This window comes from Paramormyrops kingsleyae, chromosome 4 (assembly GCF_048594095.1).
Source record: "Paramormyrops kingsleyae isolate MSU_618 chromosome 4, PKINGS_0.4, whole genome shotgun sequence".
NCBI lineage: Eukaryota > Metazoa > Chordata > Actinopteri > Osteoglossiformes > Mormyridae > Paramormyrops > Paramormyrops kingsleyae.
In genome coordinates, this window is record NC_132800.1 from 45,830,638 (window position 1) to 45,853,999 (window position 23,362).

Here is a 23,362-nt window from a genome sequence, read left to right on the forward strand (position 1 = left end):
TAAACCCTCAACTGAAAACAAAAGTGCTGATTCTGGCCGCTTCCCTTGCTTACGGCCATACCGTTCCGACTGCGCCCGATCTCGTCTGATCTCGGAAGCTAAGCGGGGCCGGGCTTGGTTAGTGCTTGGTTGGGAGGCTGCCTGGGAATACCGAGTGCCGTAAGCATTTTCTTAGTTTCACCTTATCCAGAGGGCCCTGCGTCTTGCCACGAATGTAAAGATGTCACTACCCTTTCATTTCACAAATTACCTTTATTTGTACAAAGACGGCAGTCCCCGCCCACTTTTGCAGAAAGTACTCGTAGCAATCGTATACAACTCACCGATTTCTTCCTCATTTTAATAACGACTTTCTCAAAGACATCTTGACATCAATGCCGCATCGACGTCTGCTCTTCTCTCGGTGCGACTCTCAATAAACCCTCAACTGAAAACAAAAGTGCTGATTCTGGCCGCTTCCCTTGCTTACGGCCATACCGTTCCGACTGCGCCCGATCTCGTCTGATCTCGGAAGCTAAGCGGGGCCGGGCTTGGTTAGTGCTTGGTTGGGAGGCTGCCTGGGAATACCGAGTGCCGTAAGCTTTTTCTTAGTTTCACCTTATCCAGAGGGCCCTGCGTCTTGCCACGAATGTAAAGATGTCACTACCCTTTCATTTCACAAATTACCTTTATTTGTACAAAGACGGCAGTCCCCGCCCACTTTTGCAGAAAGTACTCGTAGCAATCGTATACAACTCACCGATTTCTTCCTCATTTTAATAACGACTTTCTCAAAGACATCTTGACATCAATGCCGCATCGACGTCTGCTCTTCTCTCGGTGCGACTCTCAATAAACCCTCAACTGAAAACAAAAGTGCTGATTCTGGCCGCTTCCCTTGCTTACGGCCATACCGTTCCGACTGCGCCCGATCTCGTCTGATCTCGGAAGCTAAGCGGGGCCGGGCTTGGTTAGTGCTTGGTTGGGAGGCTGCCTGGGAATACCGAGTGCCGTAAGCTTTTTCTTAGTTTCACCTTATCCAGAGGGCCCTGCGTCTTGCCACGAATGTAAAGATGTCACTACCCTTTCATTTCACAAATTACCTTTATTTGTACAAAGACGGCAGTCCCCGCCCACTTTTGCAGAAAGTACTCGTAGCAATCGTATACAACTCACCGATTTCTTCCTCATTTTAATAACGACTTTCTCAAAGACATCTTGACATCAATGCCGCATCGACGTCTGCTCTTCTCTCGGTGCGACTGTCAATAAACCCTCAACTGAAAACAAAAGTGCTGATTCTGGCCGCTTCCCTTGCTTACGGCCATACCGTTCCGACTGCGCCCGATCTCGTCTGATCTCGGAAGCTAAGCGGGGCCGGGCTTGGTTAGTGCTTGGTTGGGAGGCTGCCTGGGAATACCGAGTGCCGTAAGCTTTTTCTTAGTTTCACCTTATCCAGAGGGCCCTGCGTCTTGCCACGAATGTAAAGATGTCACTACCCTTTCATTTCACAAATTACCTTTATTTGTACAAAGACGGCAGTCCCCGCCCACTTTTGCAGAAAGTACTCGTAGCGATCGTATACAACTCACCGATTTCTTCCTCATTTTAATAACGACTTTCTCAAAGACATCTTGACATCAATGCCGCATCGACGTCTGCTCTTCTCTCGGTGCGACTCTCAATAAACCCTCAACTGAAAACAAAAGTGCTGATTCTGGCCGCTTCCCTTGCTTACGGCCATACCGTTCCGACTGCGCCCGATCTCGTCTGATCTCGGAAGCTAAGCGGGGCCGGGCTTGGTTAGTGCTTGGTTGGGAGGCTGCCTGGGAATACCGAGTGCCGTAAGCTTTTTCTTAGTTTCACCTTATCCAGAGGGCCCTGCGTCTTGCCACGAATGTAAAGATATCACTCCCCTTTCATTTCACGAATTGCCTTTATTTGTACAACAACGGCAGTCCCCGCCCACTTTTGCAGAAAGTACTCATAGCAATCGTATACAACTCACCGCTTTCTTCCTCATTTTAATAACGACTTTCTCAAAGACATCTTGACATTAATGCCGCATCGACGTCTGCTCTTCTCTCGGTGCGACTCTCAATAAACCCTCAACTGAAAACAAAAGGGCTGATTCTGGCCGCTTCCCTCGCTTACGGCCATACCGTTCCGACTGCGCCCGATCTCGTCTGATCTCGGAAGCTAAGCGGGGCCGGGCTTGGTTAGTACTTGGTTGGGAGACTGCCTGGGATTACCAAGTGCCGTAAGCTTTTTCTTACTTTCACCTTATCCCGAGGGCCCAGCGTCTTGCTACGAATGTAAAGCTGTCACTCCCCTTTCATTTCACAAATTAACTTTATTTGTACAACGACGGCAGTCCCGGCCCACTCTTGCAGAAAGTACTCGTAGCAATCGTATACAACTCACCGCTTTCTTCCTCATTTTAAGAACGACTTTCTCAAAGACATCTTGACATCAATGCCGCATCGACGTCTGCTCTTCTCTCGGTGCGACTCTAAATAAACCCTCAACTGAAAACAAAAGAGCTGATTCTGGCCGCTTCCCTCGCTTACGGCCATACCGTTCCGACTGCGCCAGATCTCGTCTGATCTCGGAAGCTAAGCGGGGTCGGGCTTGGTTAGTACTTGGTTGGGAGACTGCCTGGGAATACCAAGTGCCGTAAGCTTTTTCTTAGTTTCACCTTATCCAGAGGGCCCTGCGTCTTGCCACGAATGTAAAGATGTCACTACCCTTTCATTTCACAAATTACCTTTATTTGTAGAACGACAGCAGTCCCCGCCCACTTTTGCAGAAAGTACTCGTAGCAATCGTATACAACTCACCGCTTTCTTCCTCATTTTAATAACGACTTTCTCAAAGACATCCTGACATCAATGCCGCACCGACGTCTGCTCTTCTCTTGGTGCGTCTCTCAATAAACCCTCAACTGAAAACAAAAGGGCTGATTCTGGCCGCTTCCCTCGCTTACAGCCATACCATTCCGACTGCGCCCAATCTCGTCTGATCTCGGAAACTAAGCGGGGCCGGGCTTGGTTAGTACTTGGTTGGGAGACTGCCTGGGATTACCAAGTGCCGTAAGCTTTTTCTTAATTTCACTTTATCCAGAGGGCCCTGCGTCTTGCCACGAATGTAAAGATATCACTCCCCTTTCATTTCACGAATTGCCTTTATTTGTACAACAACGGCAGTCCCCGCCCACTTTTGCAGAAAGTACTCATAGCAATCGTATACAACTCACCGCTTTCTTCCTCATTTTAATAACGACTTTCTCAAAGACATCTTGACATTAATGCCGCATCGACGTCTGCTCTTCTCTCGGTGCGACTCTCAATAAACCCTCAACTGAAAACAAAAGGGCTGATTCTGGCCGCTTCCCTCGCTTACGGCCATACCGTTCCGACTGCGCCCGATCTCGTCTGCTTTCGGAAGGTAAGCGGGGCTGGGCTTGGTTAGTACTTGGTTGGGAGACTGCTTGGGATTACCAAGTGCCGTAACTTTTTTCTTACTTTCACTTTATCCAGAGGGCCCTGCATCTTGCCACGAATGTAAAGATGTCACTCCCCTTTCATTTCACAAATTACCTTTATTTATACAATGACGGCAGCCCACTTTTGCAGAAAGTACTCGTAGCAATCGTATACAACTCACCGCTTTCTTCGTCATTTTAAGAACGACTTTCTCAAAGACATCTTGACATCAATGACGCATCGACGTCTGCTCTTCTCTCGGTGCGACTCTCAATTAACCCTCAACTGAAAACAAAAGTGCTGATTCTGGCCGCTTCCTTCGCTTACGGCCATACCGTTCCGACTGCGCATGATCGTGCCTGATCCTGCGCGGCTCAGTGTGTGTGTGGTGGTGCGTGTGTGCGGTGGTGTTTTTTTTAGTCTCTGCTGTTTGCTTGGTTTTCCGTTTCTTTCTCCGTTTTATTTAATACCTGTTTTGGTTTAGTTTTGCCTTGGTTAGCCTCCCCTCTCCCTGGCCGCTTCGTTGCGCCGGAGGGGGAGGCTTGTCACTCGTTTTGAGTGTCTTTTTTTGCATTTATTTCTGTTCGTTTGGCTTTCTTTGCGCGCTGCGCGTTTTACTTCCTGGTTTGCCAATTAGGCTTTTTTTCATTTATTTCGGCGTTTCTTAAGTTTCTGTTTCGTCTGGTTCTGTTTTCCCTCTCCCTGGCCTCATTTTGGGCCGGGGGGGGAGGCTTGTCACCCTTTATTTCGCCCCTGATTTGTGTTTTGTTTTCGCCCTCCGTTTCTGTGCGCGTTTTTCATCCGTTGTAGTTTGCTCTGGTTTATCTTGTTTTTGGATCACTGTTTCTTTTCTTTTTTGCCCCAGTTCGTTTCCCCTCTCCCTGGCCGTTTTATTGTGCTAGGGAGAGAGGCTTGTCATTAGATTTTTTTTCGCCGGTCTTGTGTTTTGTTTTCCACTTCCGTGTTTTGCGCGTTTATTATTTACCGGCTTTTCTTTTTCCCCCTTGATTGCTTGTTTGTTTTGTCCCCCGGGCTCCCTTCTTGGTTGCCCCCCCTCCTCCCCTTAATTGTTTGATCATGGCTGCTCAGCCGCAGCCGTCCATGTCGCGTGCAGCCGCGGCTGCACGGGCGTTCAGAGGTGTGGGAAGTGATGACGTGTCGCGTGCAGCCGCGGCTGCACGGGCGCTGGATGCTGATACGGTTAATTCACTGGATGATTTTAGTAGGGCGGACATGGAGGTAGATATGGCGGTGGAGCCGCCTGGTCTGGATGACCGGGGGCCCGGTGAGTGGGTGCAGGTCGTGTCTCGAAAGAGGGCGGCGGCAGCGGCAGCGGTGGCTTCTGGGCCGGGAGTGGCGCCCGCCAAGGTGAGCAGCGGGGCCGGTGCTGGTGCTGGTGCGGGGGTCGGCGGTGCCGTCTCTCCGCCCGACAGCTATGCTGGGAGGGTGGCTCAGGCCGGTCGGGCGCAGCGGGCGGGTGCAGGTGGGCACGGGGGTGCGAGCGGGCGTCCTGCGTCAGGGTGCGGCTTCGCGGGGTGCCTGGGACGAGGGCCCTGCCCCGAAGGGGCCTTATACTAAGGAGGCCACTGCCTCCGTGGACCTGAGTGCGTTTGACAGCGTGCCTTTGCTTGAGGTGGCTAAGGCGATATTGTTGTTGGTGCCGAAGGACGCCCTGCTGGCCGTGTGCCCGGCTCCTAATGTGGCAGTGGAGGTTACCTTCACCGCCCCCAAGTACATCGAGCTCGTTGAGGGCGGCCTCACCGTACAGGGCAAGCTCTGCCCGGTCAGATGCCTCTGTCAGGCGGAGCGCGTGGTCTCCTTTCTGCACCTGCCTGCGTATGTGCCCGATCAGGTCATCCTCGATCGCCTTGCGGCATGGGGTGTGGAGCCCATCCTCCCGGTGCGCCGTCGGCTCCTGCCCGGCACTCAGGTCACTGACGGCACCCGCTGCGTCAGGGTGCGTTTCCCGGCCGGCGTGGTGTCCTTGCCCTACAGTGCCCGATTTGATATGGCCGAGGGGCCCCGCTACATTCGTGTCGCTCACGACAACCAGGTCCGCCTCTGCCGCATGTGCCTCCAGCCGGGGCACGTGGTGGCCCAGTGCCCTCAGTACGTGTGCCGTGTCTGCGGGCTGCAGGGACACTACGCCCGTGACTGTGTTGTCGCCCGCTGTGCCGGCTGCCGCAAGGCCGCCGCCCTGTGCACCTGCCCTGGCGCCCCTGGTCGGGACGGGCCGGCCTCCGCTGCCAGGGACGGGGTTGACCCGGGCTCTCACGCTGGGGGGGACGAGGGGGTGTCTCTCCTTCCACCCCAGGACCCCAGTAATGCTGCCGCCATCGCCGCGCTTTCGACACCCCCTGTGGCTGCTGCCGTTGACTGCCTGGCTCCTGTCGTGGACGACCTCCTCGCCGCTCCTGTGGCTGGCCCGAGGGGAGAGGTGAGTGGGGGTCCCGTCGTGGGGGTGGACGCTGTGCCCTTTGGGGGGGCCGGAGACCCCCCGGCCGCACAGGACCTCCTTGGGGCGTCGGGCGTTGAGGACATGGAGCTGCCCTCCGGAGCTGCGGGTCCCGTGGAGCTGCCAGTGCCCATGCCTGTCTCCCAGTCCCTCTACTCGGAGCCCCCGCCCGCCCCCCCCTCGTCTCTCACCCCGTCCCTTCCCGCAGCTCCGGCCGCGGGTGAAGTGCGCCCGGCGTCCCGGTTGGCCGGGGGTAGGCCTGTGGATGGCCCCCCTCCCCCAGCCCCCGCTCCCTCTTCCCCCCCCCCTCTGCCTCCATCTGTCCAGCCCCTGGCGTCGCCCTGGTCCGGCGTCCCCCCCTTCGGCGCTGACACCCTGCGTCAGCTGGACGCCCTGGACCCGGACCCCTTCGTCGCCCCACGGACCCAGCCCGACTCGGGCAAGCCTGTAATGACTAAGCTTGGCAAGGCCAAGCACAAGTCCCGCTTTTGCATGGGGTCTAGGTCCGGGGCGTCTCATCAGCCCCCTCTGCCGGGCCTCGCCAACACTCTGCGGCGCCAGGAGGAGCGGCGGCAGTCGGCGGTGGCGGCCCTGGCGGCCATGCGTGCTGCGAGCCCGGGTCATGACGACAGCGGCGACACGGACTGATGTTCCTTCGCCATCCCCCTTCATTGACTCATGTTTCCCGTGGTTCTTGTCTTTCGTTGTGTATTGCTTTTCTGCCGCCCCGGTTTTGTTTTTGGTTTCTGTTTTCATTGTCCATCACCGTGTCCGTGTCGCCTTCTGCCCCTGCTATCGCCGCTGTCGTCCCTGCTTCTCCCCGTCCCCTAGGTCCCGTGCGTTTTAAGTGATTACTCGTGTTTTATTGTGTTCTTTTACGGCCCGCCTATTTATTGTCTTCTTATTTTATTTATGGTTCTTTTTATGGTTTCTTTTATTGTTCTTATTGTGTTGCTTGTCCCTTTTACCTGTGTGTTTCCCGCGACATCGCTCCACCATCCGGGTGGGTTAGTGGGGTGGTTGTCTGGGTGGGCCTGTTCGGCTGGGTGCGTCCCGCTTTTATCTGGGTGTGTGTGGCTTTTACCTCCTGTGCCAGTGTTGTGTCTGTCGTGATGTGTCCCCTGCCTGGTGCCTAACAGAGACTCTTTTATCCCAATGACACTGACTCTGACCTCCCTCAATGCCTGGGGGCTGCGCTCCTGGGCTAAGGCCCAGGCAGTTTTAACTTCGTGTTGTGACTCGTCCGTTGTGTGTTTGCAAGAGACTGGGTGGGATGGGCCTTTTATTGATAGAGTGCGGGACGCATGGTCGGGCGATGTCTTCTTCTCCACCGCCTCTGTTCGGCCAGGGGTCGTCGGTTGGGGTGTCGCGCTGCTCTGTCGCCGCCCGCGTGTCCAGTCGGCATCCCTGCTGTACTCGGACGGGGAGGGCAAGTGTCTGGCTGTCGGGCTCTGTCTGGAGGGGGGTTTCGCCTGCACCGTCGTGGTCGTGCACGCGCCCAATGATGTGGCACGGTGTGCCTCCTTCTTCGACCGCCTGGCTGCCCGTGTGGCGCTGTGGCCCTGTCCTCTCGTGGTCGGGGACTTCAACATCTCCCTCTCTCGCCTGGACGTGCGGAGGGGGGCGGTCGTGCGGGCCGATGCGGGGCGAGCAGCTCTCCTCCGCTTGATGCGTGTCTGTCATCTCACGGACCTGTGGAGGGATCGCAACCCTGACCGTCGTGTCCTCTCCAGGACGCAGCATGTCCGGGGCGTGATGCACGGCAGCAGGCTGGACTACGCTCTGATGTCCCCTGCTGTCGCTGCCCGTGTCCGTACGGTGTGCTATCGGGAGTGTCTCGTGAGCGATCACGACTACTTCCTTTGCACGCTCGATTCTGGGGAGGTGCAGCGCGGGCGGGGCACGTGGATCCTCAACCCCTCCCTCTTAAGCGATGGTACCGTTACTGAGAAGGTGAGCTTCGCATTGTGGACTGGGGTGCGGTCGCCCCTGTTCTCCCTCGATATTCAGGCGGGGTGGGAATTGTTAAAGCGGGAGGTGGCGACCGTTTTACAGGCTGCCGGGAAGGCCGCAGCCGGACGCTTTCGGCAGGGGGAGCGCGCCTTGCTGCGTGATCTCCAGCTGAAACTGCTGGCGCTCGAGCAGGATGCAGGGGACCCCGTGCGGGTCTCGGCCCTGCAGGACGAGCTGGCTCTCCTCTCTGAGCGGAGGCACGCCGGGGCGGCGTTGCGGAGCGGGGTGCGTTTCGTCGCCCCTGGTGAGCTCTCTCCTCGCTATTTCAGGGCGCTGGAGGAGTCCCGGGGGGCTGCGAGGCTGCTCCGTTCGGTGCGCTGCCCGGACGGCCAGTTGGTGTCCGACGCACCCGGTGTCCTGCGCGTCGTGCGGGACTACTGGGCCGCTATGTTCACCAGCGAGCGCATCGATCTGGACGCCCTCTCCCCCCTCACGGGGCTGATTGAGGCGCGCCTTTCGCCCGAGAGCGTCGCCCTGTGTGACGCCCCCTTGTCCTGTGATGAGATTGGGGCAGCTATTGACCGGCTCCGGCCGCGAAAGTGTCCCGGCTCCGACGGGCTCACGGCAGACTTTTACAGGGTATTTAAGGAGGAGCTCGTGCCCATCTTGCAGGCCCTTTATAGTGACGTCCTCGCCCGCGGTGAAATGCACGGCACCATCCGGCTTGGTTTGATTAAGATGCTCTTTAAGCACACGGGAGACAGGGGGGAGCTGGCTAATTACAGGCCCCTCACCATGCTCAACACCGATTACAAGGTGTTGGCCTCGGTCTTGGCCTCCCGGCTCAGTCAGGTGCTGCCGTCCCTCATCCGCACCACCCAGACGTACGGGGTGACGGGCCGCACCATCCTGGACACCGTCCGGGATGTGCAGGCGGCGGTGGGCTTCATGGAAACGGCAGGTTCGCCCGGTTACTTGGTGAAGCTCGACTTTGCCAAGGCATTTGACAGGGTCGAGCACGCCTACCTCCAGCGTGTACTGGAGGTCTTCGGCTTCGGCCCGGGCTTCCTGGCCTGGACGCGCCTCTTGTGCGCCTCCGCCATGACCGCGGTCACCTGCAACGGCTACGTCACTGCGCCCTTCCGCATGACGCGTTCGGTGCGGCAGGGCTGCCCCCTGTCGGCCGCCTTGTACACCTTGGCGGTCGAGCCCCTCGGCCTCCTGGTGGCCGCCTCTCGTGGCATTGCTAGGGTGCCCATCGGCCCGACATGCTTCGCTCCGCCGGTCTTCCAGTACGCTGACGACACCACCCTGCTCGTGCCCGATGTGGCCAGCGTGGGGGCTGCGTTGCGCAGCGTGCAGCAGTACTGTGACATCACTGAGGCCAGGGTCAACCTGCAGAAGTCGGTGTACCTGCGGCTCGGTTCGGCCGGGCCTCTGCCCGCCGAGCTGGGGCTGACTGAGGCCGAGGGGGACGTGCGCCTCCTGGGCGTTCTGCTCGGGAGGAGTGCGGACGATGCGACGGGGAGGATGTGGGACGATCTGACGGGTGGTGTGGAGCGGCGGCTGGCCGGGTGGTCGGGCCGTCTCCTCTTGCTGCAGCAGAAGGTGTTCCTGTTGAACGCAATGGTGTTGTCTGTGCTGTGGTTTCACCTGAGCGTCACTCACATGCCCCACGGACATTACGCCAGGCTGCGGAAGGCCATCCTGCGCTTCCTCTGGGGGGGGGGCAGAGTCATGGTGGCTTACGCTACCTTGATTGGCCCCCCTGCCGAGGGTGGCCTGGGCCTCCTGGACCCTCTGGTCCAGTCGAAGGCCCTGTGTGTCCGGATGTTGCAAGCCTTCCTGGACGAGAGCCGCCCCTCCCTGTGGAAGGTGGTGCTCTCGCTCCGGCTGGGACAGTGTGCGGGGAGGGAGCTGGCCGAAGACGCTCTTTGGATGCGTCTCCGGCCCGGCATGGTGCGTGGCATCCCCTCCTTCTACGCACACCTCCTCTTGGCGTGGGCTGAGTTCCAGGAGCACACTGTCGTGGTGCCTGAGGGGCGGCAGCTTCTGCTTCGGCAGCCGCTGCTGCTCAAACCGCGCGTCCTCTCCGGGGGGCGGCCCCTCGAGTTCCGGCACTGGTGGGAGGCTGGGGTGCGTCAGGTGCGAGACCTCTTTTATGAGGTGCGCCCTGGCTTCCTGCCTCCCGCGGCCGTCTATGACCAGGTCGAGGCTGTGGCCGAGAGGGCCTCCAGGGTCACTGTTGCCAGGCGTGTGTGTTAGAGTGGAAAATGTATTACTTTTATCATATTAAGTATGTGTGTTAGCAATATGTAATATATATGTATCAGCCCCTGCGTCTAGAGACAGGGCAGAACGAAGTGGTCTCTAGACGCCAAAGGATGAGAGAACAGGAACTATAACTCTGGGTGGGGGATAGGCTTGTCAACATGGCCAAGGAGGCCTACCCTGGGTTGTGTAGCGTTTCCTGATAAACCTTTGTCTGTAAAGGTACTAGCAGTATTAACAGTTTAAACTACGCCCCATGTAAGCCCCTCCCGCCAAGTATAAATAAAGAAGCCAAGGGACTGCCCGGTGTGACACTGAACTGAGGCGCAGATACTGTCTGTTGCATCTAAGTGAGTGGGCACCCTTGCGCAAGTAAAAGATAAGAAGTGTGCTGTCTCTTTAAGTCCTGAGTCCAAGAAGTGCATGTGTGGAGTGGCAAGCGACAGCGCTTCCTCCACATAGGTGAGGGTGAGAGGGGGTCAAAGCTACGGCGCTTTCCTCCAGCTCCCCAACATAAAACTTGGTCCTTCGAGCCGGATCCGAGAGGAAACCAGAAGACGCCGACCAGTCCGCCGACGAACAACACCGAAAACTGTCGACAGTCTCACTCACAGAGAGTGTGTGAAAGACCTGTGACGTGAATTCGTCTACAGGCCGGTGGTTAGGACCGTTCCCGACGGCTGGGGCGACGTCTGATGGGCCTCCGGACAAGAACTAGAAGCACTTCGCGAAAGGATCAGGTGAGAAGCACGACGCTGCAGCGTGAATGAGAACAGACGTGTATTAAGAGACTAGTAGAAGGTCTGCACGTCTGGCCTGGGTGCAACAACATACTGGTGACCAAGGGAGAAAGGACGGGTTTCACCCCTGAAAACTGATACCGCTGTCTCCATAGGAGACAGTAGAAGGCCGTGTCAGTGTCCTCCTGAGGTCTCATGCCAGGGACTTGCACCTAGGGGTTGTTGTTTTTTGTAGAAAAAAATGGGACAGAGTCAGAGCAAAGTAGAATTGGCGGGAGACGAGAAATTTATGGAAGCATACAAAGTAGGAGCAGGAGTTGTGAGTAATCGGAAATGGCAGAAAAGATATACATTTCCTGGAAATCTGAATACAGGGGACATTCTAAAACTGCAGACCGAGTTAAAATTAGATATACTGGCTAGTTGCCGTTCAGAGAAAGATAAAATACAGAAAAAGAGAGAATACATGCTGTCTGAAGCTTGGTTAGAGCAAAGCAAACTCCGAGATAAAGCGAGGAAGGAGAAACAGAAAAATAAAAAAGAGAAGTTACAAGCAGCATTGGTTAAAATAGATGAGGAGACATCGCCCACTGCTCCCCCGCATGTGCCTGTGGCTGCGCCACTAGGGCCACAGCCACCACCTTATCATAATCAAAATAAGCCTGCACCTTTGCAAGCGGCTCAGGGAGCGGAGGGAGAGAGACCAAGGTTACATCAGACCAGGGCGACAGATCCACAATTGCAAAAACGTATAAACCCTGAAAATCGGAGAGTTCAGTGGCATGCAATAGAATTAGATGAGGAAGATGAGTTCCTCGCCCCGATGGTGGAAGTGGCTAATCCAAGAATAGCCCTGGATGATGATGGCATAGCCCCACCAGCCACCATATTAGTTTACCGCCCATGGACAGCAGAAGATAGAGCAGCCGCCCTGAAAGGCATCCCTGCCGTAGAGGACGGTGTGCCTGAGTTCTGGACAGCTATGACGGAACTACAGACCAGCTTTCACCTTAATGGGAGAGAATTATTCCGCTGTTTTAGACAGGTCCTAAGTCACAAATGGGGACGGGTAGCTGGTGACTTTACGGGTCAGGGAGCAAGAAACCAGCCCCTAGCACATGACTCCATGGAATTACAGCAGGCTCTAGACCAGTTGAGAGGAAGGTTAGAGGCCACATTCACAAGACGAGCTGATTATGGGAAAATAGCGCAGTGTAAGCAGAAAGAAGGAGAGGAGCCAGAGGATTTCCTGGACAGATTACGGCCTATGTTCAGGACGAACTCAGGAATTCCTCATGCGGAAGATGAGAACGGGGTATATCAGCAACAATTAAAAAGAGCCTTCCTAACTGGGTTGCGACCAGAATTAAAGCGATACATTGATAAACACTGGGTGCACCAGAATACAGGAACTGTGCAACAAGCAATAGAATATGCACAACACGCTCAAAAAGCCCAGAAGACAAAACCAGAAACTGTTTTCTTAGATCAAAGCGATCAGTTAGTGGCCTATACGCAGATCCAAGGAAGGGGTAGAGGAGGTTTCAGGGGTAGGAACAGAGGAAGAGGTAGAGGGGGATTGGGAAGAGGCCAACCAGGAGTAATAGACTGCTGGAATTGTGGGAAGATAGGACACATGGCAAGGGATTGCAGACTAAGACAAAAAAGGGACCCCACAACCAATCCCGATAGAAGGTCCACCTCCGGTGAGCCACCCCAGTGACTCCCAGCCACGGGGGACTCTATTTCAAATACTGAAACAGAGGAATGTGCCCCCGTGACCCTAAGACGCTGTAAAGTTGAAACAGTGCGAATAGAGGGAGAAGAGGAAGTAGACCTGCTAGCAGTGCAACAACTGTTAGTGTCAAAACAATGGTGTGAATTACCAAGCAGACAATTGTCTATAAATGGGGAAACTTATGAGTGTTTGTGCGACACTGGAGCCTGCAGGACGGTGCTGACAGTAGCACCTCCTAAAACTACCTTTTCAACGGCTACAGTGAATATGAAAACAGCAGGAGGCCAAACAGATAGCCATAAACTTACCAACCCCCTGCTGATAATAGATGTCGAGACCAGAAAAGAGTGCGAAGCACAAGTACTCATAAGCCCTGCTTGCCCCGTAAATCTGGTAGGGAGAGATGTAATGCAAGCATTAGGAATAGGCGTGGTGCCAACCCCAAATGGAATGAAGGCCATAATAGAGGAGGATGTTTGTGTGTTACAAGGACATAACACCCCAACCTATTATTGGTCCTTAGATTTAGGAGACACGAACCAAACTAGAGAAATGTTGAGGAAAACTAGGCAGCAGCAGAAAGCACCACAAACGCAATATATGCTGAGTGATGCGCTGCACGTCACAATGAGGTACAAAACAGTACCAGGGCCAGACCCAGCATATGACGCCTTGTTCCATGCACAAACTGATAAATGCATTACGGTCCCATATCTGTATGTGGACACAGTAAATGGGTTAGCAGCAGCATCCGTCACCCTGACGAATAGGCAATGGAAATTGCTTCTAGAAGACACACCACACATTTCTCTTTCAAAAGGGAAAAAGCATAGATGGAAAGATTTGGGACAGTTTGTGAGCTGCGCATCACACCCAAAACTTAAATATACGACGCAGCCAGGGACAGAGTGGAGCTATAACGAAACACAAAACATATGGAGATTCCCTTTGGGATGGCGAGTGCCTGTGACCCCTGTCACACACATGGAGGACCCAGCCTGATTGATAGCTACGGTTGAGAGCCCAGAGCTGTCAGTAATACCTAAAGGGCTGTGGTCTTCCTCCCCCACTGATGTAGGGCTAGTAAAAGACTTCCCACCATATAAGGTACAGGTACGAACACAACAAGAACCGATAGTGAGACAATATCCATTGAAACCCGAAGCTGAAGCCGGAATAGCACCGGTGATACAGGACATGTTGAGGTCAGGGATCTTGAGAGAGGCACCTGAGGCTACTTGCAACACCCCCATATTCCCAGTGCAGAAAGGTCAAACGGGAAAGTGGAGGATGGTGCAAGATTTAAGGCCAATAAATAACATAGTTCAGCATGCGGCACCAGATGTGCCTAATCCACATTTACTGCTTAACTCCCTTACGGGAGACAAGAAGTGGTTCTCAGTGATAGATTTGAGTAATGCCTTTTTCTCAGTGCCACTACATGAGGACTCGCAACATTTATTCGGGTTCACCTACAAAGGGAAGAAATATACTTACACTAGATTACCGCAAGGTTTTTCTGAAAGCCCACATGTGTACACAATGGCCCTCCGCTTCTCTATGCAAACGTGCCCAGTGCTGGAACACAGCCAAGTATTGTTGTACGTGGATGATATCCTAGTCGCAGCCGATACTAAGGAACATTGCCGGCAGACGACCTTGGCTGTGCTCCAACATTTGTACAAGACAGGACATAAGGCCTCGAAAGAAAAGCTACAATATTGCCAGAAGAAGGTCATATATTTAGGTCATTATCTTACGGGGGAAGGGAAGGCGCTCCTAGAAACTCGTAAGCAAGCGATTAGAGAGGCGCCTAAACCAAGGACAAAGCAACAGATGATGTCCTTCCTGGGACTGTGCAATTACTGTAGGGAATGGTTACCAGACTATGCAACCTTAGCACAGCCTTTGCAGGAGTTAATATATGGGAAGGAGATGACACTAAAAGACCAAATACAATGGACCGGCAAGGGAGAAGCAGCATTTGAGAAACTGAAACACATGCTGCAGACAGATGTAGTCTTGGCCTTACCAAACTATGAATTGCCTTTCATGCTATGCGTAGATGCACAAGAAGGGTATATGAAAGCTGTTTTAACACAACCGTTTGGAACTAAACACAGACCATTAGCGTTCTACTCTAAAAGACTAGACGCTGTGGCAGCAGGGTTTCCAAGCTGCCTGCAGGCATGTGCAGCAGCAGCGGAAGCAGTGAAAATATCAGCAGAGCTAGTGTTATGCCACCCCCTGACCCTGAAAGTACCACATGCCGTATCGCTGATATTGCTCCAGACACCACTACCCTTCTTAACGCACGCTAGACACCTGACCCTGGTCTCACTTCTGCTCTCACAGCCTAATATAACCTTGCAGAGGTGTGGACCATTAAACCCCAGCACCCTCCTGCCGTCTCAGGCAGAGGGAGACGCGCATTCTTGTAAAACCATAATAGAAGAACAAACAAAACCCCGAGCTGACATCTCTCAAACGCCCATACCCCAGACTACAGTCCTATTCGTGGACGGGTCTGCATCTAAAGATCAGTATGGCAAAAACAGAGTAGGGTATGCGGTAGTAACCCAAGACAAAGTGATAGAAGCAAAGGCGTTGCCGCCGACATGTTCAGCACAAGCTGCAGAACTGTATGCCGTCATCCGAGCCTGTGAAATACATGAGGGGAAAGAAATTACGATATACACAGACAGTCAGTACGTTTTCTCAGCAGTGCATCATCATGCAGCTGTGTGGAAAACGAGAGGATTCAAGACGTCCCAAGGGACCACATTAACTCATTCGGCGTTACTACTAAAACTGTTAGAAGTCGTGCAGAAACCAAAACTACTAGCACTCTGCAAATGCAAAGCGCATCAGGCCAATGAAACTGAGGAAGCGAAAGGGAATGCTTTCGCTGATCAAACAGCTAAGGAAGCAGCCCAAAGCGCACCGCTCGAAGAGAGCGATGGGCTCTTCCTCATGGAAACTAATGTACTACGAGACGCGCAGCAGAATGCCCCAAAGGCAGAAAAGCAGAGATGGACAAAAAGGGGGGCACAAGAAAAAGATAATGTGTATGAAGTGGACGGGAAGCCAGTCCTTCCGCGGAGTCTGTATAAAACAGCAGCTTTAGTGAGTCATGGGAAGACCCATGTCTCAACAGGAGGGATGGTACATATAATACAACAACACTTTTACACAATAAATTTTTCTGATTTTGCAAAAAACTATTGCAGAGCGTGCATGATTTGCTGTAAACATAATGCACAAGGGAACATGAGACCTAAGCGAGGCCAGTTCCCCATGCCGGAGCAGCCGTTTCAAGCAATACACATGGATTTCATAGAATTGACGTGGTCACAAGGTGCAAAATACTGTTTGGTAATAATAGACACCTTTTCAAAGTGGGTAGAAATATACCCAGCAAAACGCTGTGATGCAATCACAGTGGCTAAATGCTTAGTGGGACAATTCTTTCCGACATATGGAATCCCCGAAATAATACGATCAGACAACGGCTCACATTTTGTAAATAAAGTACTAGACTTATGCTCACAAGCACTAGGATTTACACTAAAAAATCATTGCGCATACCACCCCCAGAGTGCAGGTCTAGTGGAGCGAACTAATGGAACAATAAAAAATAGGCTAAAGAAAACCATGGAAGAAACAGGCAGACCATGGCCAGAATGTTTGTCACTAGTGAAACTATGGATGCGTATCACGCCTGCGGTCAGTGGACTGACCCCCTTTGAAATAGTATACGGGAGACCGTTTCCGTTGATAGGGGAAACCACTGACGTAGGGAAGGCGGGACATGAGCAAACGCTTGCGGATTGGATGAGCAGACTGCTCGCTAAACAAAGCGCTCAACATCCTAGTAATGTGCCAGAAGCATCTGTGTCTGTGTTACAGGATTCTGTGAAGCCTGGAGATTGGATACTGATTAAAGTCCTACAGCGTAAGGATTGGACTACGCCCCGGTGGGACGGACCATATCAAGTACTCCTGACAACACCCACCGCACTGAAGATTGCGGAAAGACCGTCGTGGATTCACAAAAGTCACTGTAAGCTCATAAAGCCCCTGCCAGACGCCTCACTCGCGGAGTAGCAGTGGAAGTCCGCTACAAAGGCACGAAATACAATAGGTTTTCGCTGTCTCAACCCGGTGAAGAAACCAACTGAACTGCACTCCTTTAGGATGGCTCTGACAGGGTGCCCATGGTGGGCTAAAAGTCTGTTTGGAGGTCTTTTCGTTATACTAATTATACTGATATTACAATTTGGAGATGAGAATGTGGATGTAGGGAAAAAGTGGACCCCGGATGGGATTCACCTCACCCGTATAAACGGAGATGCACAACATCCGTTCCTACAGAATTACTGGTACAGATATGTACATGACGCTGTGAAACAAAAGAATCTGTCTAACTGTTATGTTTGCTCTGTCATGCCACACCACAGTGAAGGCCCAACTTTAACCGGGAAACCTATGAACAGATCCCAGGCTAAATGTGCTTCCTCATTCGGAGGCGTCGGATACCAGCACATAGGTATTAAAATAAATGACACAAACCCATATGCCCCAGGGATCGACAATAACACTCGTGATCGACTATTTTGGATTGACTTCAAGGTCACCAAGTCTAATAGTTCATTCCCGTTCCCGGTCCTTATGAATAAAGACCCGAGAACATTCAACCATACTATGTGCTATGACCAAATGAATGGCACAAACCCCCTAGGTAACACCACAAACTGTGATCAAATTGCTGTTTCAGGTGAAGGAGCACCAGTCAACATGTCAGGCCCCAGCAATGGGTCCTATTGGGTGCAAGGCGTAGCCTGGTTGTGTGGTAGCCGTGCTTATTTTGTGTTACCACCCGGCTGGTACGGAGTTTGTGCACCCATTTATGTTTCAGATCACACCTATGTAATAAGTACTGAGGACACAACTAAACGACGTAAACGCAGCACGGAAGAAACCGTGAAACAACATGATAGCGTGTGGGGAACAGATGTCCCCGACGATCAAAAGTTGTGGTCCGAAGGGAAGAAAGTAATACTTGCCTTGTTTCCACACGTGGGAGTAGGAAAACTACTGCTCCGCGTAGAAACTCTGACCTACAGATTAGGTTTGTTCATGAATGCTTCCATAACAATAGAGCAGCAACAAAATAAAGAATTGGATATAACCCGGCAGATGGTGATACAGAATAGAATGGCACTAGATCTCCTCACTGCGGCGCAGGGAGGGGTGTGTGTATTACTGAATCAAACCTGCTGTACTTATATTCCTGACAATGTACATTCTTCCAACATGACGAATGCCTTGCAAAAGCTGAAAGATCTACGGACGGTGATGACCGAAGAAAAGAGCCAGCAAGGGTTCTCGTGGTTGTCCTGGTTCACCACCGGAGCATGGTGGACCATTCTGATGAAAATATGTGCACCATTTCTGATGTTTTTTATATTATTTTTCTGCTGCTGTATCACTGTGATTCCATGTTTGAAAATGCTGATTAATTCTGCTCTACATTCCGCGTTTCGAGCTCAAGACAATATGTTGTTGTCCCTTACCGACAATATGGAGATGGAAGAAGAGCCCGGAGAGGTGTAACTCACAATGACGGACGGTCCGAAAACCTAAAGGGCGTGGACCACTCCTGAAGCTCGAGGAGACCCTCAGTGTGATTCTGCTTTCTTACAATTAACATGATAAACAGGAGGGACTGTTAGAGTGGAAAATGTATTACTTTTATCATATTAAGTATGTGTGTTAGCAATATGTAATATATATGTATCAGCCCCTGCGTCTAGAGACAGGGCAGAACGAAGTGGTCTCTAGACGCCAAAGGATGAGAGAACAGGAACTATAACTCTGGGTGGGGGATAGGCTTGTCAACATGGCCAAGGAGGCCTACCCTGGGTTGTGTAGCGTTTCCTGATAAACCTTTGTCTGTAAAGGTACTAACAGCATTAACAACTTAAACTACGCCCCATGTAAGCCCCTCCCGCCAAGTATAAATAAAGAAGCCAAGGGACTGCCCGGTGTGACACTGAACTGAGGCGCAGATACTGTCTGTTGCATCTAAGTGAGTGGGCACCCTTGCGCAAGTAAAAGATAAGAAGTGTGCTGTCTCTTTAAGTCCTGAGTCCAAGAAGTGCATGTGTGGAGTGGCAAGCGACAGCGCTTCCTCCACATAGGTGAGGGTGAGAGGGGGTCAAAGCTACGGCGCTTTCCTCCAGCTCCCCAACAGTGTGTGACCCGTGACTTTGCCCGCCTCTACAGGCAGCGTGCTTTTGTTACCCCGGTGGCGCAGGCCTTTTGGAGCGCTCGCTTCCCCGCCCTGGGGCCTGACCTGTTGTGGGGGAACGTGCTGGTCTGCCCGGCGGACCCTGCCCTGGCCCTTTTCGACTACAGACAGCGGCACAACGCCCTATGGTCAATGTCGTGGCTTCATAGACTGGGCTTCGCCGCGTCTCCGCTCTGCCCAGTGTGCCGGGATGTGGAGGAGGGCCTTACGCACATGTTCTTTGGCTGTTCACAGTTAGCTGATTTCATTGTGTGGGCTCTGGAGGTGGTGGACAGGATAGCCGGGGCGGTGGGGCCCGTGCCTGTTTTTACTGAGGCGGGGTGGCAGGTCATGTTCCTGTTTGGTGTCCCCAAGGTCCACCCCGCCAGCACCTTTCTTAACTTGTTTTTAGCAGTCGCTAAATGTGTTGTTTGGTTGCGGCGCAACAAGGCCCGCTATGAGCGCGTGGTTTTAGATCCTGTTTTAATGTGCCGCTATCGGCTGCGACTGGTTTTATCTAAGGTGTTTTTATTGTCTGCCGGGCCTCATGACATGCCCCGGTTCTTAAGTGATTATGTGCACCGGGTTCCTTTTGTGTCTGTTGTGGGTGGGCGGTTGGTTTGGGATGTGTTTTGAGGGTGGGCTGCTTGTTTTCTCTTGTTTTTCTGTTTTGGGTGGGTTGCTTGGGTTGTTTTTCTTGGGTTTGTCTGTGTGGGTGGGTCGTGTGCTGCTTGTTGTCCGTCTTCTGTGTTGTTCGATGTTGGGGCTGTTGCTCCTTTTAATTGGCATTTTTATTGTTTGATTGGCTTTTATTGATTATGCCTGGTCTTTTTCTTTTTATTAAACTTCACGCCTGCATGATGAAGACTGCTGCACCCTGTGAGTAGGGGTCTTGGAGCGTGGGCTTGCCCCGTTCCCTGGCCCCTCTCCCTGTACCGCCCCCTGCTGTGGTGTATGTGTGGCACTGTCGTTCTGAGTGGTTTAATAAAACAAAAAAAAAAAAACTGCGCCCGATCTCGTCTGATCTCGGAAGCTAAGCGGGGCCGGGCTTGGTTAGTACTTGGTTGGGAGACTGCCTGGGAATACCAAGTGCCGTAAGCTTTTTCTTAGTTTCACCTTATCCAGAGGGCCCTGCGTCTTGCCACGAATGTAAAGATGTCACTACCCTTTCATTTCACAAATTACCTTTATTTGTACAAAGACGGCAGTCCCCGCCCACTTTTGCAGAAAGTACTCGTAGCAATCGTATACAACTCACCGATTTCTTCCTCATTTTAATAACGACTTTCTCAAAGAGATCTTGACATCAATGCCGCATCGACGTCTGCTCTTCTCTCGGTGCGACTCTCAATAAACCCTCAACTGAAAACAAAAGTGCTGATTCTGGCCGCTTCCCTCGCTTACGGCCATACCGTTCCGACTGCGCCCGATCTCGTCTGATCTCGGAAGCTAAGCGGGGCCGGGCTTGGTTAGTACTTGGTTGGGAGACTGCCTGGGAATACCAAGTGCCGTAAGCTTTTTCTTAGTTTCACCTTATCCAGAGGGCCCTGCGTCTTGCCACGAATGTAAAGATGTCACTACCCTTTCATTTCACAAATTACCTTTATTTGTACAAAGACGGCAGTCCCCGCCCACTTTTGCAGAAAGTACTCGTAGCAATCGTATACAACTCACCGCTTTCTTCCTCATTTTAAGAACGACTTTCTCAAAGACATCTTGACATCAATGCCGCATCGACGTCTGCTCTTCTCTCGGTGCGACTCTAAATAAACCCTCAACTGAAAACAAAAGGGCTGATTCTGGCCGCTTCCCTCGCTTACGGCCATACTGTTCCGACTGCGCCCGATCTCGTCTGATCTCGGAAGCTAAGCGGGGCCGGGCTTGGTTAGTACTTGGTTGGGAGACTGCCTGGGAATACCAAGTGCCGTAAGCTTTTTCTTAGTTTCACCTTATCCAGAGGGCCCTGCGTCTTGCCACGAATTGAAAGATGTCACTCCCTTTTCATTTCACAAATAACCTTTATTTGTACAACGACGGCAGTCCCAGCCCACTTTTGCAGAAAGTACTCGTAGCAATCGTATACAACTCACCGCTTTCTTCCTCATTTTAACACTAGAACTCCTGGAAAAATGAGGCTCTCCTCACGAGGAGCCCCCCCCCTTACTCCCCACACAAGCTGCCCGCCCCCTCTGCAGCACCATTAACACCTTTTGTTTTGCAAATGAATCACAGTCACTCAGTCAAAGTCACCCCCCAGCTTGAAGTCACTTCTTCAGCTCAGGTCTGCACTAAAGAGTTTATCTAGCGGTGTGTTGTAAGGAATCGTATACATGCTTTGATACAGCATAATTTGAAATATATTGGAACCCCCAAATCTACTAGGGTAACCGTGGTGTCAATTAGACAAATATGTGATATAACAAATACATATACTTGATTTATGTTCTTTACACAACTATATGTGTAAATTTATGATCAAATAAATGTTATGTTTTGCAGGCAATCTTATACACATGTATGCATGTACATTTTTGATATAAACACTTCATATGGTACATGGGAAAAAGTTGCATTATTGAGTCATGAGTGCAAGCTGCCAGAAATTTAGACACAGAATGTGTAAATTTCAAGTATCAGATGGTATAAAGATAAAGAGCATATGTGTGTGTGTATGACAGAGAGAGAGGGAGTCAGTGTCATTCAAGTGGAAGATACACATTTATTATATAAAATAAGCATATACACAAAAGGTACAAAACCATTTCTAGCCACTAACAGTCGTCACACAGCCAAGGACCCTCCTTCCTACACTTGCGACAGGTGTACCTGTCACACTGCACACATCTCTCTGTGCTGTGGTTCCTATTACAGTGACGGAGCACCTGACACTGAGTCTTCTTTCCAGCGGCAAGCTGAGGAACAGAAGCTTGTCTGAGTTGTATTTTCATTTCTTTTTCAATCTGTTTTTCTTGCATAAAACGACGCCGAAGTTCCTCTGCAAGGTGGGCCATGAACACTCGTCTTTTCTCTGTGGATCCTGTACACGCCTTGTAGAGAATGTGCGCGTTCATCGCTGCCAGGTCCAGAATGTTGTAGAACACGGCAACTGGCCACCGCCGTGTTCCTGTTCGCACCGTGTAGGCACGTACCTTCTGGTCCATGATGTCGACGCCACACTAAAAAAATAGAGACTTGTGTTACATTTTGAATCAATTGACATGTATAGTACATATAAAAAAATTAAGTACATTCACATACCTTCATACAGTTGTAGTCTGTGACCGTGTTTGGTTTTTTCTTGCGATCCTTGCCAATCTCCACGTTTCGGTGCATGGTGCTCAGAATGCAGACAGACTTCTTCTTTTTGGGTGCATACACTGTCAGAATAACAGGGCCTGTTCTAAACACTTGTGTGGAGAATTCCTTCAGTCCTGACACATCTTTAGCCTGAAGTGGAAGTTCCCGTCGTATCTTATTTATGGTGCCAAGCAGAGTCGTGTTGCGCTTCAGTAGTTTATTAGCTAGAGACAGAGATGTGAAGAAGTTGTCAGTTGTAACAGTTCTGCCCTTGTCCAGATATGGTTCCATGAGCTTTGTGACGACATTCTCAGAAAGTCTTTCTCCTTTGGGACGACTGGGATCCTTTCCTAAGTAAGGACTAGCGTTGCACATGTACTTGGTCTCCAAATCAGCTGCAATCCAAAACTTGATACCAAATTTATCAGGCTTTGTAGCGATGTATTGCAAGAAAGTACAACGGACCTTGGTCGGAAATAGCTGCTCGTCCACAGTAAGATGTTGTCCTGGGTTGTAACTTGAAATACAGTTACAGACGAAACGTTGCCAGATGTCTGAGATTGCTGCAAATCTGTCGGTTTTTGCTCGTTCTGCACGGGTGTCCTTGTTATCAAAGCGCAAATATCTCATAATTGCTTGGTAGCGGTCACGGGGCATTGTATTCTTGATTGCCGGCACCAGAAATAATTCAGACCAGGCATCAGCCACTGCACCAACTAGGCTTGTCGTTGCTTTCGTGAACAAAATTGATATGAATGCCATCAGCTCACAGAGAGAAAGGGTCCAGCTGGGGTCTGTTCTGCAGCCTTCATGGATCGTGCAGTCCTTGATGGTCATCAGCATCCCTATGTCGATCAAACACAGAAAACTCTGCAGTCGGCTTGTGATTCTACGCTGTAGGAAGATAAATAAATAAAGGTGAATATACACAATAAATGTCATTCTAAATTGTTTTTATATAAAGAACAAGAAAAAACATAATCACAGGAACTTTGCATGATACCTTGACGTGCTTTGTAGGCCCTGCTGTCTCACTGAAGGAAAAACATGCAGAGGGATCACTGGCAGGGAGACGTCCAACATCTTCTTTTTCCCAAACAGTGCCATCTTTAGCCTTCATGCTAAGTGCAGCTGCGTTGTCCTTCTGAGTTA

The 23,362-nt window shown here is 51.7% G+C and overlaps 8 non-coding genes and 3 pseudogenes across 8 annotated transcripts; all 11 read left to right on the forward strand.

The window, feature by feature from the left end:
• The first annotated feature begins 47 nt into the window (after positions 1–47).
• On the forward strand, positions 48–166 carry LOC140590052 (5S ribosomal RNA; annotated as a pseudogene).
• A 297-nt stretch (positions 167–463) lies between these two features.
• LOC140590002 (5S ribosomal RNA) lies at positions 464–582 on the forward strand. The gene has a single exon (XR_011991181.1). It is a non-coding gene; the product is annotated as a 5S ribosomal RNA (ribosomal RNA).
• Positions 583–879: 297 nt separating this feature from the next.
• On the forward strand, positions 880–998 carry LOC140590003 (5S ribosomal RNA). The gene has a single exon (XR_011991182.1). It is a non-coding gene; the product is annotated as a 5S ribosomal RNA (ribosomal RNA).
• Positions 999–1,295: 297 nt separating this feature from the next.
• Positions 1,296–1,414, forward strand: LOC140590004 (5S ribosomal RNA). Its single transcript, XR_011991183.1, has one exon. It is a non-coding gene; the product is annotated as a 5S ribosomal RNA (ribosomal RNA).
• Positions 1,415–1,711: 297 nt separating this feature from the next.
• LOC140590005 (5S ribosomal RNA) lies at positions 1,712–1,830 on the forward strand. The gene has a single exon (XR_011991184.1). It is a non-coding gene; the product is annotated as a 5S ribosomal RNA (ribosomal RNA).
• A 297-nt stretch (positions 1,831–2,127) lies between these two features.
• LOC140589765 (5S ribosomal RNA) lies at positions 2,128–2,246 on the forward strand. Its single transcript, XR_011990944.1, has one exon. It is a non-coding gene; the product is annotated as a 5S ribosomal RNA (ribosomal RNA).
• A 297-nt stretch (positions 2,247–2,543) lies between these two features.
• LOC140589561 (5S ribosomal RNA) lies at positions 2,544–2,662 on the forward strand. The gene has a single exon (XR_011990740.1). It is a non-coding gene; the product is annotated as a 5S ribosomal RNA (ribosomal RNA).
• A 297-nt stretch (positions 2,663–2,959) lies between these two features.
• Positions 2,960–3,078, forward strand: LOC140590327 (5S ribosomal RNA; annotated as a pseudogene).
• Positions 3,079–3,375: 297 nt separating this feature from the next.
• Positions 3,376–3,494, forward strand: LOC140590356 (5S ribosomal RNA; annotated as a pseudogene).
• Positions 3,495–20,311: 16,817 nt separating this feature from the next.
• LOC140589677 (5S ribosomal RNA) lies at positions 20,312–20,430 on the forward strand. The gene has a single exon (XR_011990856.1). It is a non-coding gene; the product is annotated as a 5S ribosomal RNA (ribosomal RNA).
• Positions 20,431–20,727: 297 nt separating this feature from the next.
• On the forward strand, positions 20,728–20,846 carry LOC140589476 (5S ribosomal RNA). Its single transcript, XR_011990655.1, has one exon. It is a non-coding gene; the product is annotated as a 5S ribosomal RNA (ribosomal RNA).
• Positions 20,847–23,362: the final 2,516 nt, after the last annotated feature.